The sequence below is a fragment of the Myxine glutinosa genome, chromosome 13, assembly GCF_964187855.1.
Source record: "Myxine glutinosa chromosome 13, kmMyxGlut1.1, whole genome shotgun sequence".
Classification (NCBI taxonomy): Eukaryota; Metazoa; Chordata; class Myxini; order Myxiniformes; family Myxinidae; genus Myxine; species Myxine glutinosa.
Window position 1 is genome coordinate 95177824 of NC_136273.1, and position 19183 is coordinate 95197006.

The following is a 19183-nucleotide window of genomic DNA, read 5'->3' on the forward strand; positions in this document are numbered from 1 at the left end:
CGTCAGCTTCAGGATTATTTATTTGAATGTGTACCAAACGGAAGGTGGGGCATTGCATTAAAATAGTTAGGGCTTAAGTTAATTAATTGTGGATACAAAGCTCCCTGTAAACATCCAATGGGTGCACCAGGTGGCAAGAGAAGAGCAGAGGAGAGCGAAGCAGATAGAATGGGGGCTCTGCCATGCAAGGGAGAGAAGGAGGTGGAGCTTTGATCGTCTCATGAAGGGGGTGGAACCCAGCGACTTGAGGGGTGGAGGATTGTCAAGAGAGCAAGGGGAGGAGCTGAGAGGCCTGTGAAGTTCTGTGGAGGAAGAGGCGGAGCATTGCCCTGGCAGTGAGGTGAGGAGCCTGTAGCTCTGGGTTTAGTGCACTCAGATGCGGGAACAGTTCTGAGGATATTATAGAGTCTGAGGAGAATGTAAGAGGATTGCCCGAGCTCTGCGATTCTGAAGAGATTCATAGAGTTCTGAGGAGAGACTGAAGTGAGTTCTGAGGAGATGTGGAGAGCGCCAGAGAGTGTTTAAGGGTCTCGCCCTGAAAGGAGAACAAGGGAGTGTTGCGAAAAGGACCCATAGACTTTCTTAGATCCTGATTTTTTAAATTTATTCCGTGAACAAACTTTGGTACATCATGAGTGATGAAGGTTGTGGTCAAGTTTCATTGAAATTGTGCGTGTAGTTTCTGAGAAGAGAGCAAATTCCTATTTTAGAGGGTAAACCTCCTCATTAACCCTTTCAGACCCTGATTTATTTAATACCATTAACAAACTTTGGTACATCCTTCCACAGACCCCCGTAGACCCCAATTTTTTATGCCGTGACCAAACTTTGATACATCACAGGTGAAAAAGGTTGTGGCGAAGTTTCATCAAAATTGTGTCTGTAGTTTCGGAGAAGAGAGGAAATCCCCCTCCCCTCCCTTGGCCCCCAGCCCGTGTCACAGGAGGGCAGATTTTGATGTGGTCAGTACACCTTTGCTTTGGCATCAGATATGAAGCTTGTGGTAAAGTTTCATCAAAACTGTGTGTTGGGTTCAGCGATAATGACTGAAGTATTTACAGACTCTCTCACTCACTGACTGACTGACTGACTGACTGACTTATCTACGGACACTGCTCAATCGCATAAGCTTACCAGACTAAAGTCCATGTGAGCTAATAATATATCTTAAAAGGCAGCAATTGAAGTTAAAAAGTGAAATGTTTCATTTTAACATACATCATAAATATACAAGTGAATTATTAAAATCTCCTCACCTATGCCACATTGAATGATTTGGTTCTACCTGTGAATCACTTGGACATACGCTGAGGTAAGTGACTAGTCTCGTGCATATATGTTCGAGTGGGTTCACTAGATTATGAGAAGTAAATTTAACTTAAAGGGAAGTCCACCCAGAGGGGAGAGCAGTACTCCATTAAGCTGCGGATGAAAACCTTGCAGGTGGATAAGAGCGCAGGTGTGTCAGGAGGATGTAAAGTCTGCGTCTGGCTTTGGAGGCCAACTTTGAAATGTAGTTTGCCCAAGAGAGATCGTGGCTGAGAGACCCAAGAGTTTGAATGACTGAACCTCTTTGAGATTGATGTTGAGAAAGTATATGGGATGGTTTGTGTTACAGTCCTTTCAAAGAGAGAGAGAGAGAGAGAGAGAGAGAGAGAGAGGGGGAGAGGGAGAAGGAGAAGGAGAGAGAGAGTGTGGGATTTCTCAGGATTGAAAGACATATTCCAAGTGTTTGACAAGGTTGTGATTTTGTCAAGGTCTGAAGGGAGGGAAGAGGCTGCTGTCTGTCAAAAGGATGAGGGATGTTACGGCCAAGAGTGCAGTGATTAATCAAAGAGATGAAGAGGATTTTCCAGAGAGTCAGGGAGATCATTCATGAAGATTAGGAATAGGATAGGGCCTGGAACACTGCCTTGGAGTACTCCATCCTTGGCAGATAGAGGAGAAGAAAGGATTCCATTGAGAGCTACACGTTGGCTACGAGAGTTACGGAAGTAAGTAATCCATGCATGGAGTTGGCCTTGGATTCCATAGGGAAAGAGTTTGGAGGGTAAGGCAGGATGCCACACTGCATTGGAAGCTTGAGATATGTCCAGAGAGATTGAAGTCCAGCAGGTCCAAGGTAGAGTGACCTTGTCTGAATCCCAATTGATGATCTGAGGTGAGGTTTTTGGAGAAAAGGAATGATTTTGTTTCAACTGCAATGATGGATTTTTATGTCAACCATGACCTTGCTGATGATTGGAAGTAAGCTAGTTTGTCTGTAATTAAGGGAATCCATTTTTGCACCTTTTATGTAATGTTGTGTTGTTGGCGGATTTCCAAACAGATGGAAGATTACCAATGGTAAATGACAAGGTCAAAAGGCAGGGAGAGCAGATTATTCGGACATGTAAGCTGATTCCTTCTCGTCCAGTTGTAGAGTCAGAGTAAACGGTTGCCAGAAACCTTTCCACCTTCTCAGGTGCAAAAGACAGAGTCCAGGAGCAGTTGGGTGCGACTGGGAAGGGTGGGTACAGAGAAGGTTGTTAGGGATTTTGAAACAAACACAGAATTGAGGCATTCGGAATTTTGACGAGCGGAGTCGGTTGTGGTGCCATTTTGAGTGAGGGAAGGGACGGAAGTGGAGCATACACCAGAGACTGACTTGACAAGGCACCACCATGTTTTAGAGGAGGGAGACAAGTTTGAAAGTTCATTCTTGCGATTGGACAGATGTTGTTTTCTGGGCTCTTGAGAGTAGACACACACTTGTTGGGAGCTTTGTGGAAAGATCTTTGGCTACCTTCCATTGGATTTGTCTTCAAGGAAGAAAGGAGGAAAACGCCAGTTGTTTTAAAGCAACTGCCTCGCCATAGGAGTACCAAGAGCGGGTGGATATGTGAGATAACTGAAGACGAGATGGGATGAATCTGTGCGAGAGCAGGTTTCTGTGGAAGAATTTCCAGGCTGGAATAAATATCAGGGACGGTAGATATAGGAGACCAGTCCTGGAGAGTGATGGCTGCCTGCAGTCGCTGCCAGTTTGCTTGAGTCAACTGCCAGACTCGCCGGGCGCTGTGGCTGTCCTCTGAGAATGGCCAGAGAGATGTTGACCTTCACAATCACATGATAACTTTTGCTGGGAACATGACCAGAGAATGGCCAGAGATGTTGACCTTCACAAGCACATGATAACGTTTCCTTTTTGCTCGGTGTATAAATAGATGTGGGACTTTACACCAGTTGAAGTAATACTACGGTAACGAGTCTTGATTTGAGATTTGCCCTCAAAGGCCAGAGACTTGACATCACGTGTGTGTGTGTGTGTGTGTGTGTGTGTGTGTGTGCGTGTGTATGTGTCCGAGATAAACCTCATCTATCTATACATGTATAGAAGAACCAGAAAAGGCCTTTCTGACCTGAAATCATGTAGTTTTATTTTTCACTACCGATCACAACTCCATCTCCTAACTGGTTGGTGCTCAGCAGGGCAAAGACAATGCATTCGTGTAGCGGACGATGCTTATTCCTAATAAATCGTTGCGGCAATAGCAGATTTGGAACTCGATCTGTGCCTTACTGCTTCACTAAGTTAGCGGGTTTAATTTCCTACACACACACACACACACACACACACACACACACACACACACACACACACATATATATATATATATATATATATATATATATATATATATATATATATATATATATACCAACACATTGCTGACTTGTGGAAAGACGAGAACGTCTCCATATGATAATGGAAAGTATGAGCCATCCTAATACTATATTTTCCCAATGGCGAGATGTAGGCCCAGGAAAGTCCAGAAATGCGGGTCCAGCTGAGTGAGACCGTTCACATCACTTGCGTGCATAAGCACCCTCAGCTGCCGCTAATCACCGCCAAATATCAAACCATCAAAGGACTTGCTCTTCACGGCTCTGCCGGCCCGGCATGTACGGGGGTGCATTATTCCTCGAGGCAATGGCACAAGGGCCTGTGTGGTCTTCAAGACCACACCCTGCGGTGTTTCCGACGCCGCCAACGCGAGGGAAGAGAAGGGTTGACACGGGCCACGCGGCGGTCAATTGGGACCCGGACGCAGTGGGATGTCTGGAACACACAAGGGGTCGGAGCTCCAGTTAACGGCACACTCGGAAGTAAAATGACCTTCACAATCACTACGTAAGGAATTTTTAAAGATTAATTTGGGAAATGACGTTGTCTTTTTGCTCAATCTGATTTGAAGCAACATGCAGGACACTATTATTGTAAAACCTGGAGACCATTTTCTAGTCTCTGTGTGGCTTATCGCTGGAGATTACGAAACAAAATGAAATGACGTTTTTACAAATACCTTTCCTGAAGGAATTTCTGGAATTTCCACGGAAGTCTTTCAGCTTTCTCAGGCTAAGGCATGTTGTTTATACTGCGACTTGCTGATAATATCGCCATTGCTTTGCACCATTACGGTCTCCCCGGACCCTTCCGTGGACTCCTCTCTCCCAGAATCCATTTGGCGTTGCCCTGTTCATTCATTCGCTTACTTATTTGATCCAAGAGTTGCCCCGCTGCCCCACTTTCAGTTCCTAGTCTCTGTGATCTTGCTCCCCTCGATCAGCCTCGATCTTGCAGGGGAAAAAAACCGTTTTATTCCTCAATATACAAGTAGTATGGAAAGATTGTTCTTCTTCATCCCTACTTTTACATTGTAGATCAATTAAATCGTTGGAAGTTATTATTTATTTATTTTTGTGTACAAGATCGAGGCTCGTGTAAGAGCTAACGTCAATCACAAAAAAATATGTTAACGGACACATAAAACATATAATAAAGGTAGCGGGAGACAAGATGGGGAGAGAGAGGGAAGCACACAAGTACAACAGCAGAGAGCAGGGACATCGGGAGATCTGTGGGAGGGAGAGGGCTTGGGGGGGGGGGGGGGGGGGGGGAAGACTTGGAGACTATTGTGAGTATCTCATTCTGATAATTTGGTGTTGTCGACTAATTCCTTGTTATTCCAATACACCACTATTTCCTGATATCTCCCTCTCCGTCTTCTTTTCTCACGTGGGATGAAACACTATGTAAACCCGTGTGTGATGTAAAAATATGAATAGGAGCACGTTCATTGAATTTCCCCGGAATGAGAAACTCACAATAAATCGTGGAAGAGTTGCTAACGTTTTGTTTTTCAACACATGTTCATGTTGTTAAATGTGGTTATTTCTGCGCTTCGATTTATATATCGGCGTTTATTGGACCATAGTCCTGACTGTTTCGTTCCGATAATATTTTGAACAGCCATGACCCCATGCACATGAAGTGAAAAGTGGGTTGAAGCCATATGTTCACTTTGTCTGTCTGTCCTGTCTACAAACTTCGGTTTATGATCTGGAACTACTTAATTTCAATGGAATGTTATATTATGAACACGAGTGGGAAAACGAACGTGCAGTTTAGTAGTACTTGGCTCTGAATTTGGCAAATTGTTTGGAATCTCATCCGATCGCTCATGTGCAGAGGGGACTGATATTTTGTTTTAGTTTGTCTACCTGTCTGGCAATTTTTCTACCTGTCAATTGAAAAACATTCCTAACGGGAAAATTGCTGTTTTTAAGGACGTCATAAAGAACACAAACAACAGGTACGAATAATAATGTAACGTGTTGGAAAAGCTGGTGTAAAAGACGGTGCATCAATGGTGGTAAACTTCCGACAAACGTTTTTTTTGTACAATCATGAAAATCTTTACTTTATTTCATTTGAATTATATAGCCTATTTGAACACAGGAGAACACAAATTGTCTTGTTGGTACTTCGTAAAATCCTCCGTTTAGCAGTACTTGGAAAAATATTGTCGCGGACCCTTTGGTTAATACCAGGGCTCGATGGACCAAAAACGGCTTTACTTGGAGGCGACGACCGAACACGGATTTAACTATGAAACGCGGGAGGAAGAAGGAAAGTGGAAGCTGCGGCAAAAGTGCATACCTGTGGAAGGCGAACGAACTCAAACGGACACGGGTTTAACAAGGAATGAAAAATAATGCAAGGGTTTATTCAAATAAAAGGTAGGGACAGGTAAACACGCCGATAACTCTAATTCCTAATTTGGGATCCCACACACCAGACTTCAGATACAGACGAGGGGATGAATTACGAAAATAGAAACGTCCGTTATGTTCGGGGAAATGTGGAATGGTCTTATCTGTCTTGTCGTCTTGCATCCGTCGACGTCCCACGCGGCCCTCTCCGGTCGCCTCCGAGCACCACCATGCCTCGCTCCAAGCACCACAAGGCCTCGCTCCAAGCACCACACGTCCAACGCAGGCTAGCGGCTCCACACGAGGTCGATCTCCACTCACGATCGGTCTGCCAAGTCCCAGTCAGCTCTCCCAAGAGTTGGACGTGCCAGAGAGACAAAGGAACATGCAAGAAGCAAGCGAACTCCACTCAACTCAAGAGAACTCCCAGAAGCAAGCCAGCGAACTCGGGCTAAGACTGCGCATAGAGTTCGGCACGCCCTTTTTATAACCTTGCTGCGGTGACATCAGCCTCGGCGCACCACCCAATCAGTGCCCTCCACGGGCCTGGAGCGTGGTCATAGCACGTAGTGTGTAGTGTGGTCATAACACGTAGCGTGTAGCGTGGTCATAACACGTAGCTACCTGAGGCCTAGCGGAGGCGCAGCTGGCTGCGGTCCATGCGGCGGTGCCCTGAACTGGCCTCCTGTCCGTTTTCTTCCAAAGTCTTGTCAGGGAAGGGAATTTAATTAATACGTGCACTAAAGGGCCTAACTAAGTGTCTACAGGTGTGCATTGCCATAAGGGACAAAGGTTTGATGACCAGGTGTGACACACAGGGGCGTTATTCTTATTCCCTATACTATCTAACACTCGAACATCCTGGTATGTTCACAAGCAGACATATTAACCCGACAAACCGGATTAAAAGAACTTATTACAGGTAGATTCCCTATCGCGACAGTCGAAAACCTACCTACACAGATCTATCTGGCTATAGATATTGCTTTACCCCCAGACATAACAATATTATGACATTTTACATTATCTCGCCCAATCAAATTTGCCGCTCGCAGCACCTCCCCATGTCCTTTTTCCTCAAGACTGTGTGGGGTAAAGTGTTGTGTGAACTCTATAGTTACCCTCGCCAGAGGAGAGGGTATTGCATTTGAGTCCGTTTGTTTGTTTGTTTGTTTGTTTGTTTGTCTGTCTGTCTGCATATAATAAATATAATTTTCTCAGCAACCATTGGTCCGATTGACAGGAAATTTTCACCATAGGTGCAACTCCACCTGTATAATTTTTAATGATAATTATGACGTCATAGGTCACGTGGTTCGGCCGCCATCTTGGAAAAATCGAAAAACTTTGCACCTCTATATCTCAGAAATCGCTGAATAGAAACAATTGAGACATGGCTCATTGTAAATAACTCTCCATGGGGAATAAAATATGTTAATGATGATGTCATAGGTGCCTCCATTATGACGTCATAATTCGACAAGTACAAAACTTCATCTGATCAAAATGAAATTTATTGAGCATAATCTAGGAATAAATTAGTTTAGAAAAAAAAATAATGATGACGTCATCGGTCACGTGGTTCGGCCGCCATATTTGTTTTAACACAAAAGCCTTTAAAATCCACTGAAAATGCATCCTGGCAAGGGTTTGCATTCTCCGATTGCTCTTTTTCTTGTTGTTTATGTTTTTAAAATAACTTTTTAACAGTGGAATGGCACCGATTTATACACACAAATAACTTTGGTGCAGGAGGAGGCGATTCAGCCCATCATGCATGTGCTGCACCAATCCCAGTATGCAATATCCATTACCCATCCGCACACCAATCCCAGTATGCAATATCCATTACACATCCACACACACACACACCAATCCCAGTATGCAATATCCATCACCCATCCGCACACCAATCCCAGTACGCAATATCCATTACCCATCCGCACACCAATCCCAGTACGCAATATCCATTACCCATCCGCACACCAATCCCAGTATGCAATATCCATTACCCACACAGACCTACAAGTCCTGCCAATACCCCATACCCCTCTACCTCCAATGTGTCCCAGGTACCTATCTTATTCGCAGTTAAACCTGTCGACGCCCTCCACTGCCATTGCTTTTCCGGAGCGACCATTCCTTGTATTAACAACTCTCCGAGTAAACATGGTTCATTGAGAAATATGGAGCGTTCACATCGTCCCGACACCAGACTAATTGGGGTCCCAGGATCCGCGCCGTGTTCGAATCGTCCACTGAGCGGTGAGACCACAAAATGGCGCCTTCCAATAACTCATTTCCTAGGTGGTGTTGCACACAGGTGCTCCGTGATTACCGCGATGATTAATGCTGCCGTTTCGGAAACCAGGTCGCCGCACAAAGTCATCCTTGTTCGCCATATGACTCGACGTCCGCCGTTGATTCGTGTTTCGCTTTAATCACCTCGTGCTGGAAGGAGACCGTTGGGTCCAAACCGAGACGTCGGGTGGGTGAAGGTGCCCGTGGTGGTGACTCCGCACGCTCCCTCGGCCGCGGCGACCACATCACACGGTTCAACCGCGGACAGGTCGGGACTTTTTCCCGAAAAGGCGGAAAAAGCGGTTTACTCGGGTGCTCATAACCGTGAATAAGAGGCCGTTTGAAGTGTGCGGTGTTCGGGGTTAAAAGGCGCGCCGTGCCAACAACATCCGATGAAGAAAGTTGCAGCGAAACGTCCGTTAAAAGTTTCATCAGAACTTCCTCCGGCGACGCCATTTTTGCGCAGTTGCATGCGATGCGAGGGCGACAGGCTGGACCCTCTCAGCCTGCGCTATATCCAGTACCGGTACCTGCCTTCCTTAAAAATTACATTATTACCTCCGCCACCAAGGGTGGATGCAGGTTATGTTTTCACCCATGTCTGTTTGTTTGTTTGTTTGTGAACAGAATATTTCAAAAAGTTGTGGACGGATTCGGATGAAATTTGGCAGAGATGTAGCGTATGTGACAAGGACGAAATGATTAGATTTTGGGGAAGATCCGGATCCCGCTACTATAATTTTTAAGTGATTCTTCACCATTGGGAGATGGGACCAAAAACGATACATAGCAGGATATCTCAAAAAGTTATGGATGGATTTGGACGAAACTTGTTGAACAGGTAGTGTGTCTGACAAGGAAGAATCGATTCAATTTTGGTAAAGATCCGGATCCGGATCCAGATAGTATAATTTTTTAAGTGATTCTTCACCATTGGGTGATATGGCCAACCAGGTGGAGGTATGCTCCCTACTAGAGTGCCGTTCTACTTTAATTCAGCGATGATGATCTCCCACTTTAAAATCGGTTCATGACTTTTCCGCATGGGATTACTGGAGGAACAGAGAGGTTCTGAAATCCCTCGACTTTTTATGGGTTTCCATCGTGCTTCTTCGGACACGGGACACCTTCGACCCATCGACAGACCTGTCGTCCGTTTACGAGTTCAGTGGACGTACCTGGGACTGTTTTATCCAAGAAACTTTAACACCTTTTATTTCGTTAATATATAGCGACCTAACGAAAAGTAAGTAATTAATATCTAAACCGGTAAGAAGAAATACTCCCTTGGTGCTAATTGTAAGTGATTATTAGTTATATAGTTGAAAATCAAACCGTTGGGTCGTTGGGAAAACTTTTTGAACTCACTCCGCCGCTTCAAACTCCATGCCGGATCTGCGATTCACAAATCAATTCTTTCCGAGTCTGAGAAAGAGGTGTAAATCAAACCGGTGCGGTGTCTTGTGCCAATCCCGTTATGGGTTCATTACAGGCCGTCCGTCCCCGTCCTGCAACTACACACACAATTTATGGGACACTTGTCTTTGTGCTGTTATAATAATCGTGTAATATCGAGTCCAAAAGAGAAGCTAAAACATCAGGTTTTCTCCTGAACCCCAAAACTCAATAATTGACCTTTATCACCGTGACTATAAACCAGGCAGCATTCTCTGAAGTTCTCTCCAGACCTATAAAACAGGTTGTCAGAACCAGGTGTGAGCTCACATTATCTCGGCCCTTTGCCAGGAGCGTTGGGGAAGGAATGATGGCAAGCTTATAGCTGCCATATTTGCCCCTTCTTCTTCTTTTTTTTTCTTCTTTTTTTTGCATTGACAGGTCCGATAAATCTATAATGTATGTTTTTCCAAACGAAGGGTCGGGGTTTGATCGTGAACAGTGAAGATCTTATGTTTGGCACGAGATTCCAGGTGTAAGATTATCTGTCGAGATAAGAGCTCATGTGATTTCCACCCCACCTTCGTCCCTCCTTCACATGCCTTTTCAATTACAGGGAGTATGTACTTGCGCCATATCCTTCCAGCTGTGTTGCCTTTCTATCCAAGCTACAAGCGCTGGACAGATATTTATCATACCATGGCGTCTGGCCTCCGAGCGAACCTGTCTCTTTGGGCCGAGCGAACCTGTCTCTTTGGGCCGAGCGAACCTGTCTCTTTGGGCCGAGCGAACCTGTCTCTTTGGGCCGAGCGAACCTGTCTCTTTGGGCCGAGCGAACCTGTCGCTTTGGGCCGAGCGAACCTGTCGCTTTGGGCCGAGCGAACCTGTCGCTTTGGGCCGAGCGAACCTGTCTCTTTGGGCCGAGCGAACCTGTCTCTTTGGGCCGAGCGAACCTGTCTCTTTGGGCCGAGCGAACCTGTCTCTTTGGGCCGAGCGAACCTGTCTCTTTGGGCCGAGCGAACCTGTCGCTTTGGGCCGAGCGAACCTGTCTCTTTGGGCCGAGCGAACCTGTCTCTTTGGGCCGAGCGAACCTGTCGCTTTGGGCCGAGCGAACCTGTCGCTTTGGGCCGAGCGAACCTGTCGCTTTGGGCCGAGCGAACCTGTCGCTTTGGGCCGAGCGAACCTGTCGCTTTGGGCCGAGCGAACCTGTCGCTTTGGGCCGAGCGAACCTGTCGCTTTGGGCCGAGCGAACCTGTCGCTTTGGGCCGAGCGAACCTGTCGCTTTGGGCCGAGCGAACCTGTCGCTTTGGGCCGAGCGAACCTGTCTCTTTGGGCCGAGCGAACCTGTCGCTTTGGGCCGAGCGAACCTGTCTCTTTGGGCCGAGCGAACCTGTCGCTTTGGGCCGAGCGAACCTGTCTCTTTGGGCCGAGCGAACCTGTCGCTTTGGGCCGAGCGAACCTGTCGCTTTGGGCCGAGCGAACCTGTCGCTTTGGGCCGAGCGAACCTGTCGCTTTGGGCCGAGCGAACCTGTCTCTTTGGGCCGAGCGAACCTGTCTCTTTGGGCCGAGCGAACCTGTCTCTTTGGGCCGAGCGAACCTGTCTCTTTGGGCCGAGCGAACCTGTCTCTTTGGGCCGAGCGAACCTGTCTCTTTGGGCCGAGCGAACCTGTCTCTTTGGGCCGAGCGAACCTGTCTCTTTGGGCCGAGCGAACCTGTCTCTTTGGGCCGAGCGAACCTGTCTCTTTGGGCCGAGCGAACCTGTCTCTTTGGGCCGAGCGAACCTGTCTCTTTGGGCCGAGCGAACCTGTCTCTTTGGGCCGAGCGAACCTGTCTCTTTGGGCCGAGCGAACCTGTCTCTTTGGGCCGAGCGAACCTGTCTCTTTGGGCCGAGCGAACCTGTCTCTTTGGGCCGAGCGAACCTGTCTCTTTGGGCCGAGCGAACCTGTCTCTTTGGCCCGAGCGAACCTGTCTCTTTGGCCCGAGCGAACCTGTCGCTTTGGGCCGAGCGAACCTGTAGCTTTGGGCCGAGCGAACCTGTCGCTTTTGGCCGAGCGAACCTGTCGCTTTGGGCCGAGCGAACCTGTCGCTTTGGGCCGAGCGAACCTGTCGCTTTGGGCCGAGCGAACCTGTCGCTTTGGGCCGAGCGAACCTGTCGCTTTGGGCCCAGCGAACCTGTCGCTTTGGGCCCAGCGAACCTGTCGCTTTGGGCCGAGCGAACCTGTCGCTTTGGGCCGAGCGAACCTGTCTCTTTGGGCCGAGCGAACCTGTCGCTTTGGGCCGAGCGAACCTGTCGCTTTGGGCCGAGCGAACCTGTCTCTTTGGGCCGAGCGAACCTGTCTCTTTGGGCCGAGCGAACCTGTCGCTTTGGGCCGAGCGAACCTGTCGCTTTGGGCCGAGCGAACCTGTCGCTTTGGGCCGAGCGAACCTGTCGCTTTGGGCCGAGCGAAGCTGTCGCTTTGGGCCGAGCGAACCTGTCGCTTTGGGCCGAGCGAACCTGTCGCTTTGGGCCCAGCGAACGTGTCGCTTTGGGCCGAGCGAACATGTCTTTGGGCCGAGCGAACCTGTCACTTTGGTCCGAGCGAACCTGTCGCTTTGCTCAGACACCGCCCGGCCAACTATAGCTGAACAAACTGCAAGTTAATCGTAAACAAAGAGGGAATTGTTGTTGGCACAATGGTACACAATGACTTATCGTTACTTCAATGTCTGGGGCTTGACGGTATGCTGTACCGTGTGTAAGCGTTCTGCCGTTTGGTACTTGTGGATACAGAAACGGGGAAAATGAAGTCCTAAGTACGTATCACGGTGCAGTGGAAAATGATGTTATTGGGAGGATTAGAAAAGTTGGTGGAACTTCCGCAAAGATGCGATTGTGCAAAAAAAGCAAACTTTTTCCTCTTCTGCGTCGAAATTTTAATTTTTCAGAAATAATTTTTCTCACCAATTATATTTTCATGCATCTTGGAAAATTCCAAAACCATCGGCGTTTCTTGGAATATTGTGGGTATCTTGTTCCTAGAGCTTTTTGAACGCCCCACGTGCGCTTGCTTCATTTCGACAGGTGTCCTTCCACCGAGCCCTCTGTCCATCGAGTGTTCCTCACAACGTGCGGAGGCTGTGGAAAATGACCTAGAGGATTACACCAGTTTCTCCTCTTCCAAAGACCAAAGGTTGGCCAAAGAGGGTGGCTTTTCTCAGGAATGCCCACACTACTTCCCTGTTCCAAGCCGCCTGTATGAAGCTCGGGTAGTCGCGCTGACAATAATTATGAGATTCTCCAGGAGTTGAACGCGGGAAGCGGTTAGCTTTGGTCCTTGAGATGGTATCGGGGTGTGAGGCGGGAAGCTCTGGAATTCTTTCATTGAGAGCTGCCTGGGTGCTTAGAGGACGCGGTAATGACTTTAGCTACCTGGAAATTGTAGCTTGTCAGCCTGGAATGTTGTAGGTGCCTCTATTGACAGTGGCCCATTGCGCAGCCGGGTGACTGATGGCAAACACTTAACTCCTTGACTCACCCTCGTCTCTGATCAAATTCCGCGGTCCTAATGGCTGCCTGTCGAACCCCCCGACAGTCTATCCTCCATGGGAAACGTTTGCCGTCGGTTCCCATTGCGCAAAATTTCAGCAACAGTGCGATCAATGCCAACAAAACGATCTTAGTGTGACTATATGACAATGGAGGGCCCAGGTGTTATGGAAAATGCCTTTCCATCTTACCTTTTGACTGGTGACTTGTTGAAAGGGAGACTCCAATGGAATACTGAGGGTCGTAAGTGAATAAATGACAGGATTGCTCGGTTGATAGACTGATGGAGGGTCAGTGTGCTCATGAATCGTGTGATTGGATTGGGGTTGGAAGGGATGATGAGCCTAATGGCCTCCTCCAGTCTTGAGATTTCCTTGTGCTAATTATTTTTGCAAACTGCTGCTCTCGGCACTATTGTGTAGTTCTGGCAGAGGGCACTGCATCCTGGAGCATGTAGTTCGGAGGGGAGCTGGCAAGCTGGCTGTCTATTCCTTTTCCACATTCAGTTTGTGGAAGTTAAAGTTCCCTTGGTACGAGGGGCAAAGCTTTCCTGCCCATACATTAATTCAGACTTATAATTAATGATCAAGTGATCTGTTCATTATTTGTAATGGGATGCATGAAGATACCTATGTTTGATATATGAGGTGAATAGGAAGGGGTGGGAAGTGGATATGCCATAGGCATTATGGGAAAAATAGCCCCCTGTGTTTTAAATTTCCTTATACGTGTATGAACTTTGGGAGAAATATGATGGTGCAACAACAAACATAGACGAAAAAGATTTGTTAAAGTAAATACAATGGTGATTGACGTTAAGACAACTTTTTCTGTAATTTGATGAGTAAAAAAATACGTTGGGTCTCACCAACTGCATATCACAGTCACGTGACATATACTATTCGGAGGGTGCTCACTCAACATGTGGCACAAGATGCACTCAGTCCCGGATGAAGACCACTCAGATTGTGGTCAAAATGTAAGACCCTTGCCTATTCTGCAACCCAAGTTGGTGGTGCCATCATTTTGATATATTTGTACACCCGTTCGTATATATAGTACACCCGCTTCAGAAAATATTCACACCCCTTGACATTTTTCACTTTTTTTGTGTTGCTGCCTGAATTTAAAATGGATTAAATTGAGACTTTTTTTCACTGATCAACACATAATACTGTCAAAGTGGAATCTTTATTAGGATTTTTTCCAAAATAACTAAAAATTCAACACAGAAATATATAATTTAAATAAATATTCAACCCCCTGAGTCAATAATTCATAGAAGCGCCTTTGGCAGCGATTACAGCTTCGAGTCTTCTTGGGTATGTCTGTATCAGCTTTGCACATCTGGATTTTTGGGGAACCTCTCCCATTCTTCCTTGCAGATTTGCTCAAGCTCTGTCACGTTGGATGGGGAGCGTCGGTGAACAGAAATCTTCAAGTCTTTCCACAGATTCTCAATGGGATTCAAGTCTGGGCTTTCACTGGGCCACTCAAGGACTTTCACGTTCTTGTTCTGAAGTCATCTCGGTGTTGCTTTGGCTGTATGCTTGGGGTCATTGTCCTGTTGGAACATAAATCTTGGCCACAGTGCAGTCTAAGGTCCTTTGCACTGTGAAGCAGGTTCTCCTCAAGGATTTGCCTGTATTAGGCTCCATTAATTGTTCCCTCTATCCTTACAAGTCTCCCATTCCCCATAAGCTGCCATTGAAAAGCATCCCCATAGCATCCCCATAGCACCATGCTTCATGGTGGGGATGGTGTTAGATGGGTGATGAGCTGTGCTCACTTTTCGCCAAAGGTAGCGCTTTGCATTCAGGCCAAATCGTTAAATTTTCGTCTCATCAGAACACAGAATCTTTTGCCTCCTGCTCTCAGAATCTTTCACGTGCCTTTTTGCAAACTCCAGGTGTGCTGTCATGTGTCTTTTTCTCAGGAGTGGCTTTCATCTGGGCACTCTCCGATAAGGACGAGATTTGTGAAGTGCTGTAGAGATTGTTGTCCTTCCGGCAGGTTCTACCATCTCAGCCAAGGAACTCTGTAGTTCTGTCAGAGTAGTCATTGGGTTATTGGTCACCTCCCTGACCAAGGTACTTCTTGCCCGGTTGCTCAGTTTAGTCAGATGGCCAGCTCTAGGAAGGGTCTGTTAGTTCCATATTCTTTCCATTTCCTAATGATGAAGCTTATTGTGCTCTTGGGAATTTTCAACACTCCAGATATTGTTTTATACCCTTTCCCAGATCTATGCCTCCTTACAATTCTATCTCGGAGTTCTACAGACAGTTCCTTGGACTTCATGGTCGAGTTTCTGTTCTGACATGCACTGTCAACTGTGGGACCTACAGTCACGTGAAAAAGTAAGTACACCCCAGGTAAAAAAAAATTTTTTTTTTTTTTTTTTTTTTTTTTTTTTGGTATACTGAATCGAGGCTCGTGAAAGAGCTAACATTTACTTCACAAACAAATCAACCAGACAAACAAAACACACAAAAAGAGGGAGCGGAAAACAAGGTGGGGAGAGAAGGGGAAGCACACAAACACAACATTTGAGAGCAGGGAGATGTGTGGAAGGGAGAGGGCTTGGGGGGAGGAGGCATGGGAAGGGGGTAGGGGGGGGGGGTGGAGGGAGAAGTATAAAACACAAGGACACCAAGGACTTCCAGGACAGAAGTTGGTATTTCAAAAAAGTGGAATTGGGGTGAAATTAGCGGGGGTAGAAAAGATCAAGGTTTTGGATGGGGGAAGATAAGAGATGGTGGTGAACAGCTGTTTTAAAGACCTGGAGGGTGGAGTGGGATTGAAGAGAGTGAGGGAGTTTGTTCCAGAGGTGGGAGAAAAGAGGAATGAAGGAGTGAAGGTGAGCAGAGAGTCTTGATTTTGGCAGTTTGACCATAAGAGGGTTGCAGGCAGATCTTGTGCGACCTGTAGGAATATTTGTGGGACAGAGCCCAGAGAGAGCTGGGGGGGCAAGGCCAGAGAGGAGTCGGTAGAAGATGGAAAGACCACCAACCTGCCTGCGGTGAGTGAGTGAGAGGCCCTTGGAGATAGCTTCATCGCGGGAGATTCCAATGATTCTGAATGCTTTGGTTTCAACAGCGTGAAGACGAGCTAGGTGTGAGGCAGGAGCACCAGCCCAGAGGGGAGAGCAGTATTCCATTGAGCTGCGGATGAAAGCCTTGTACGTGGTGAGGAGCTCAGGTGTGCCAAGGAAGGACTTCGCACGACGGAGGATGCCCAGTCGGCGACTGGCTTTGGAGGCCAGATTTGAAATGTGGTTTTCCCAGAAAAGATCATGGCAGATAGTGAGCCCCAAAAGCTTGAGTGACAGAACTTCTTGGAGAGGATTATTCAGAAAGTGGATGGGAGGGTTGTCCAGTCGGTCTTTTCGGAGAGACATCGTAAGAGTGTGAGATTTGTCAGGATTGAAAGACATGTTCCACTTGTTTGCCCAGTCTGTGATTTTGTCCAGGTCTGCAGAGAGTGAGGAGGCAGCAGACTGCCGATCTGAGGGATGAAGAATGGAGCGACAGAGAGTAGAGTCATCAGCAAAGAGATACAGAGGATTTTCAAGAGAGTCAGAGAGATCATTGATGAAGACCAGAAAAAGCACAGGGCCTAGAACACTGCCTTGTGGAACTCCAGCCTGAACAGGAAGAGGAGATGAGAGAAACCCATTCAGGGCCACACGTTGACTACGACTAGAGAGGAAGTCCGCCAGCCATGCGTGGAGATTTCCATGGATACCAAAAGAGGAGAGTTTGGTGAGCAGAGCGGGGTGCCAGACTGTATCGAAGGCACGTGATATGTCAAGGGAGACTGCTCTAATTTCCTGTTTGGCATTGAGGACCTCCATCCATTGTTGAGAAAGCAGAAGCAGCATGTCCAGAGTAGAGTGTCCAGGTCTGAAACCAAATTGATGATCAGGGATCAAGCCATTGGAGAAGAGGAAAGATTTCATATCTGAAGCAATGATGGATTCCATGACTTTGCTGATAATTGGGAGAAGGCTGATTGGTCTGTAGTTGCTGGGATCTGTTTTTGCACCTTTTTTGTGCAAAGCGGTGATGTTGGCAGATTTCCAAGCAGATGGAAGATGACCTTGAGCAAAAGAGAGGGTGAAGAGAACAGAGAGAGGGAGTGAAAGAGCGGAAGAACAGGATTTTAGGACCCGTGGGCTGATGCCGTCAGGTCCAGTTGCAGAATCCGAGTCGAGGGTTGACAGAAACTTTTCCACCTTGTCAGGAGGAAAGGACACAGAGTCCAGGAGCAGCTGGGTACGACTGGGTACGGTGGGTACAGAGAGGGATGGGTTTGGGACACAAGATTTAGAGGCAAACACAGAGTTGAGGCATTCAGCTTTTTCACGTGCGGAGTCAGCCATGTGGCCATTTGAGGTGAGGGAGGGGATGGAGGGGGAACAAACACCAGAAACAGATTTGACCAGACGCCACCAGGATTTGGGAGAGGGAGACAGATAAGAGAGTTCGGTCCTAAGAACGGAGAGATATTGTTTCCTGGCTCTCCTGAGGGTGGACACACACTTGTTTCGGGCTTTGTGAAAGGAAATGAGATTTCCTTCCGTTGGATTTGCTTTCCAGGAGACGAAAGCAAGTTGTTTCTGGGCAATAGCCTCACCACAAGATTCCGTGTACCATGAACGGGAGGAAGGATATGACAACAGAAGACGAGATGGGATAAATCTGTGCATGAGAGAGAGCAGTTTGCTTTGAAAGAATTCCCAGGAAGAATTTATGTCAGAGGCAGTAGAGATGGGAGACCAGTCCAGATGATTGATGGCTGCTTGAAGACCGTGCCAGTTGGCCTGAGTGAAATGCCAGACTCGTCGATGCTGAGGAGGCTCTCTGAGAATGGTCAGAGAGATGTCCACTTTAACAAGCACATGATCAGAAGAGCCGATTGGAGCAGAAGAAGAGCAGCAGACATTTTCAGGGAAGTTAGTCATAACCAAGTCCAGAAGAGAAGATGCTCCGTTGACTGAAATCCGGGTCGGGAAATTGACAGATTGTGTCAGTCCCAGTGAGTCACAGAAGTCCTTTGCTGAAGAGCCATGGCTGGTGAGAGAGGTACCCACACCCAGCCAACTGGCATGGTGACAGTTGAAATCACCACATATGAGGAAGAGAGAGTTGGGATGGGTAGATAGAAGTTGGTCCATATTCTCAGACAGCGAGATGTAGATGGAGTCATCACTGTTTGGTGGACGGTACAACACACATATGAACAAAAGGTGGGAGCGAAGGGGAAGCCGTAGCCAAAGGTATTCCTGGGGGTGAGGTGGAGAGAGGGCAGTGCAGGGCGAGTGAGGAAGAGAGTTTTTTATAAAGATAGCAACCCCACCCCCAGGACGAGGCTCAGGTCTATCATACCGGAGGAGGGAGTAACCTGGGAGAGATACCAAGGAATCAGAGACATCATGAAGGAGGAAAGTTTCTGTTAAGCAGATCACGTCTGGTTTGTCAGAAGCAACCTGTATGGAGAGATCAGACATGTTTGAGCGAAGGCCCCGGATGTTTGAGGTCCATACTGTTAAGGAAGAGGAAGGGGGAGCATCGGATACAGAACAGGGGGGGGGGGGAGCGGTAGGGTAAGATGTGGAAGAGGAGGAAGAGGTAGGGAGAGCTGTTGAAGGTGTGTCGGAGATTACAGAATAGCTTGGAGAAAGGGAAGAATGGGGCAGACAAAAGGTTTGATGGTGATTGGGAGAGGCGCAGTGAGGTGTTATTTGACGAGGGGGAAGAGCGAGGCAGAAGGTTGAGGGAGATGAAGGTGAAAGTTGGAAGGGGGAAGAAGCGGGGAGGACGCTTTGAGGGGGAGGGGTGAGAGGGGAGTCTAGGAGGGGAGGAGCGAGGGAGAGTCTCGGAGGGGAGGGGTGTGGGGGGAGATTTGAAAGGAATGGGTGATTGG